Source organism: Salvia hispanica, chromosome 6 (assembly GCF_023119035.1).
Source record: "Salvia hispanica cultivar TCC Black 2014 chromosome 6, UniMelb_Shisp_WGS_1.0, whole genome shotgun sequence".
Classification (NCBI taxonomy): Eukaryota; Viridiplantae; Streptophyta; class Magnoliopsida; order Lamiales; family Lamiaceae; genus Salvia; species Salvia hispanica.
In genome coordinates this window covers 27,376,736-27,382,735 of record NC_062970.1, presented here as the reverse complement: position 1 = coordinate 27,382,735, position 6,000 = coordinate 27,376,736, and the positions used below count along the sequence as shown (strand labels likewise).

The 6,000-nt window shown below is 24.4% G+C and overlaps 1 pseudogene; it reads right to left on the bottom strand.

Moving 5' to 3' along the window:
* LOC125195046 overlaps nt 1–6,000 on the bottom strand; it is a 31,587-nt pseudogene that overhangs the window by 2,392 nt on the left and 23,195 nt on the right.

The window sequence follows — 6,000 nt, the reverse complement described above, 5'->3', positions numbered from 1 at the left end:
AGATAAATTAACAACAATTGTATATACAAAATACCCCTTAATTTAATTCTATTTTGAGGATAATATTTTATGACTAATTTACCCTTAGTAATTAATATCGGATATTTCTAACTGTAGTAGTTTAGGAAAATATCATTGATTTAGATTTTAAACTATTTATGTTAATATTGATTAACACACTACATAATTAAATTACTATATTTAATTATAAAATAAATACTACTCCGTAGTATATAATTTAATAAAGTACGATACTATTTACTTTTTAAAAGAAATTTATATTTGTTCATTTTATAGTTTAGTATCTAGTGTTTTTTTGTCATTCATATTATTTTTTCATAACTTTTTTGGGTTTTTTTGTTAATATTTCATTTAAATTGTCATAGTTATATAATAATATAATTGAATGTGAATTACTATTTTCATTTTAATATATTTTTTACTATTATACATTGTATTATTTTTGTTCCATGATTTTTGAGTCAATATGTAGAGTGCACAAGAAAATCGACTAATAACCATCAATTAGTTGGACGAGAGTACTAAGAAATTAAGTATATATAGCATATATAGGTCATTTAAAAGAGTAAAGATAAATTAACAAAAATTGTACATACAAAATGCCCCTTCTTTTTAAACCGGTTTTTATTTAAACCGGTTTTCTTATTAACTATTATTTCTTCACATAATTACCCTTTTGTTATATTTGTAAAGTTAAATCACTCTTCAATTACATAGACTATATATGGAAAATTTGAAAATATGGAAGATCACTAGCAACAAAAAATATGAAAACAGTAATGCATTAGGTTTTCTCCACCATTTTAATCCTATGTATTTGGTGTTTTTATTTAGCGTGGAATCATATTAGCTTCAAAATTCTAATTGTTTCTTATTCTTAGATTGTACTCAAACAACTTTAAAATTAAATGTAAATATTATTATTCAATAATTATAAATTAATCTTTTACAGAAATTTATGAAAAAACCAAAAAAAAAATTATTTTTTTTATTATAAATTTATGAAAAGAACGAAACATAAAATAAATAATTTCCTACTTGTTAACATTAAAATTTACAAAATGATAAGAATATAACAAAAAGCAAACAAATGAAAACATTGTTACTTTTAATTTAAATTAATTTCGTATGTAAATTTAAACGGAAAAAATAGTAGTGTAGTAGTATAAGTTAAAAAGAGAAAATGGGTATCCCAGACTCCAAGTCTCCAACATGACTTGTGCTATTACATTACTATAATAATGTTAATTCTAATTTATAGGAATAATATAATAAAGACTACAAATGTTTGCAAATGCCAATATTTATTTTGTGTAATGTTAGTATTACGAAATCAAGTATGCATGTATATACTCATTTTATACTTTAGAATTTTAAGAATTAAATAAAATAATTAGATTCGAACGACTATGATAACTCTAAGATTTTAATTATATACATATGTAGTGATCATTTTTATAACTTAGAATTTAAAGATAGTTTAATAATAAAATAATTGGATGCAAACGGCTATAATTATTTTGTAATTCGTTGAATGATAACACTAAGAAATTAATTATATGCGTATATAATCGTTTTGGTAACTTAGAATTGTAAAGATGAGTTAATAATAAAATAATTGGATGCGAATGGACATTACTATTTTTTATTTCATTGGAGGATAACACTAAGAAATTAATCATATATGCGTGTAGTCATTTTTATAATTTTTAATTTTAAGAATTATTTAATAATAAAATAATTCGATGTAAATGACTATAATATTTTTTTGGATGACAATACTAAGAAATTATTATATACACGTGTAGTTGTTTTTATAGTTTGGAATTTTAAAGATTGTTTATTAATAAAATATGTGGATGGAATGACTATGATTATTTAGTTCGATGATAACACTAAGAAATTAATTATATACACATGATGTTGCTTATATTACTTATGATTTTTAAGATGATTTAATAATGAAATAATTGGATGCGAATGACTATTATTATTTTGTATTTAATTGGATGAAAACACTAAGAAAATAATTAAATATGCATGTAGTCATTTATAACTTAAGATTTTAAGAATTATATATTAATAAAATAATCGGACGTGGATGACTATAATTGTTTCTTTGGATGATACACTAAGAATTATTACAATAGTTAATTTTATATTTTTGAATTTTAAAGATTATTTATTAAGAAGTATATGGATGTGAACGACTATGATTATTTAGTTAGATGATAACAATAAGATTTCAGTTGCATATACTTGTAGTCGTTATAACTTAGATATTTAAAGATGATTTAATAATGAAATAATTGGATGTGATTGATTATTATTATTTATTATTTTGTTAGATGATAATATTTAAAAAGTACTTTTTTATATATATATATATATATATATATATATATGTAGGTAGTCATTTTTATAACTCAGAATCGTAAAATTGATTTAATGATAAAATAATGAAATGCCGAAGTTAATTTAAAAGATATAATTCAGTTTGTATGGGAGAGTTTAAATGGAATGAAGAAATATCCTTTTTGTTGTTAATGTTGTTAATGGAAGAAGAAATTATGCAACTAATTCAGTTTGTATGGGAGAGTTTAAAAGATATAATTCAGTTTGTATGGGAGAGTTTAAATGGAATGAAGAAATATCCTTTTTGTTGTTAATGTTGTTAATGGAAGAAGAAATTATGCAACTAATATTATCTACCTAATTGAATAGATCGATTCAACATTATTGATAACAAACTATGCCATTGATTATGTAGTAAATCAATTACTAAATATATAAACGTTGATGAAGGATAACGCTATCCTAAATTATTATAGGAGGGTAATTATGTAATACAGCAAATTAGTTAATAATTATAATTTTATTTTGTACGTAAAATACCTAAAATGTCCAACTTTGTACATACAATTTTTGTTAATTTATCACTACCCTTCTTAAAATTTATGAAATACATTCAGACAAACTCCCAAATATTCATAATTAAATTTCCATATCAACACCAAGCTTAATTAACAATCCAACAACGACATTATTTGTAACTGTGCGGCCTTTTTATTCGAATTCAACGAAATTATAGAAATTTGTGTTGCTTAAATTAATGATCTCTTATCTGAAGGTATATTATTATCCGGATGGCCTTGTGGTTATTTAGAATCCTTGGTGGATTTTGTTACTAGGAGTACTAGATACTCTCTTTGTCCATTATGAGCGAAATGTTTTTCTTTTTTTATTGTCCATTAAAAATGAATATTTTCTAAAATGAAAATAATTCAATTTTTATTTTTTCATCTCTCTTATCTTACTCTCTTTTTATTAACTCACAAAACAACACTATATAAATTCTCGTGCCGAAACCAAAATTTCATATTTATTGGGACGGATGGATATTTAAACGTCATTAATTTTAGTTGTGCAAAGATTACTAGCTACAAATGTTCGACAAATTATCGGATAAATTATTAATATAGCAAAATAGATATACAAATTATAATCCAAAATGACTTCCACCTAGCTTGTTAATTAAAGAAGTCCAATTTTCCTAGCTTTGATGATTCACGGTTCACACCCTGCAATGACTTGTTAATTAAAGAAGTTCAATTTCAAGTTTGGCTAGACTACCTGACTTAGGCCATCCACGTCCGTGTTTCAATACCGTCTCTTAATCGTCTCATCCTTTAACTATTTATGGGTCCCACTGCATTTCTTATCTTATTTCTTAACTAAGTGACAACATCTGCATCCATTCATCTCTTAACCATCTCATCCCTTAACTATTCATTCAATTTCATTTTTTATTTTTATTACCAACAAATTCAATTAATAAAAACACATTTCATTAAATAAAAGAATTTTACAATTTAAAATCCTAAAAAACTAAAAAAACACATAATTAAAATCCTAAAAAAATAAAAAAGACGTAATTTAAAATATTAGGAATTAAAAACTGCACCCTTAAATTGTGGGGGGAATTGAGTCATATTCATAGATGAATGTGGGAAAAAAAAGAAATTTTTATTTTTTAAAAATGGCAAAAAAAAATGGTCGAAAAAAAGGTCAATTTTTTATTTATTCAGATTTAAAAAATAATAATTAAAAATAGCCTAAAATCGACGCCCATTCACACAGCCACGCCCCAACCGCTGCTCGCAAGGGCGAAACAATGGGGGCGGGCGGGCTCCTCACCCATTTCAATATTCACTATATATAATATATATATTATCATTTTTAACATGAAGTGCTAGTGCAGTTAGTTGGATTGATATATGGCCTCTTAATTGTGAGGTTATTACCGTGGTTCGAACCGTTCGAACCCCATCTGAAGCTTCTGATTCACTTTATGTTTATGACTTTTTATTTTTTCAAATTAATAAATTTTGTTAGTTTTCTGACTTTTCTCCTATTGGCTTATATTTTATGGGTTTTCTCACATTACTAACTTTTATTGATTTCTTCACTTAATAATTTTGTACATAAACCATTTTAATTCATAATCATAAAAGAATGGTTTTTATAATTTAAGAATATAAAATAATTCTTTAATTTCATAGATATTTATAAAATATTATGATTATTAATAAAATCAATTTTGCTGTGATGCTCTTTATTATAAAAAAATATTAAAATAGATAATAACTCTTTGATCTAATAAATAATATGAAAATATATCATAAAACATTAATAGTAAAATATGTGTTTGTTCTAAAAAATCTATTCACTATTTAGTAAAACGTCTTGACATTCTTGGTGAGGACATTACCATTCAATCCTAGATATGCCAACAAAAGAAATTGAATTTAGTTAATAATAATGTATACTCCATCCGTCCCATAAAAGTAAGTCTTAACTCATCTTAACTCATCAAAGTAAGACCTATCTGAAAAGGAAAAATATAGTACTCATTCCGTCCGACAAAAGATGTCACATGGGATGACACGGAATTCTAGGAGGTTTTATTTTTTGTGTTAAATGGAGAGAGAAAATATAATTTCTATATTCATGTGAGAGAGAACTTTTTCTAAAAAGGAAAATATGATATCGGGCAAACTAATAAGGAAAGTGAGACATCTTTTATGGGACGGAGGGAATACTTCTTTCTTCTTAGAAATCAATATATGAAGAAAAAAAAAACTATTAACAATAATTATAGTTTCCCCAATTTGGCAATATTCTATTTAATAATTAAATTAATTATAATTTTATTATTTTTAGTTGATTTACAGTATATTTTAAATATTATTCTTTTTACTTATTCAGTGTGGTTTTTATTCATAATATATACTCCGTACCACATTTTGTTAGGATCTACTATGTGTGAACAAATTATGGTACATACGAATACTATGAATATGTTTATTTTAATTATACAGTATAAAACATTGATAAACCTTTGAATACTAATATCTAATAGATGGCATAGAAGATCTAAAACTCTAATTATATGATACATGCGATCGAATACTTTTAATACTGTATCAAATAGATCGTCCGTGTATAATAAAAATGAGAAACACCTGAAATGCATTATTTTATAATGAACACATAGATTTATATCACTAAGCCTTTAAACGACATGAATTTATTTACACAAACAAAGATGACTACTATTATTTGAGAACATAACTTTTAAAAATAAAAAATTTAATCTTAAAATAAAATACAATTCCTTGCATGTTCCCTTCCAACTAATAAGTTAATTGCAAGCTTGAATTACTACGGAAAAATATGATAAATTATTATTGATGTTTAATTGATAGTATAAGATCAGAAAAAACTCTAATTTTTTTATGTTGTGTCTATAGACTATAATAGTTTAGGTGCATGATTCATGATTGGCCAAATTAGTCAGTCACAAATCTAAATCTTACTGCCGCATATATTTATTAACACTAGTGGGGTGATAACTCATACAGAGATAGAATTCTAGATGAGTTATCACCCCTACCAAACATACCATTAATTTAGCGT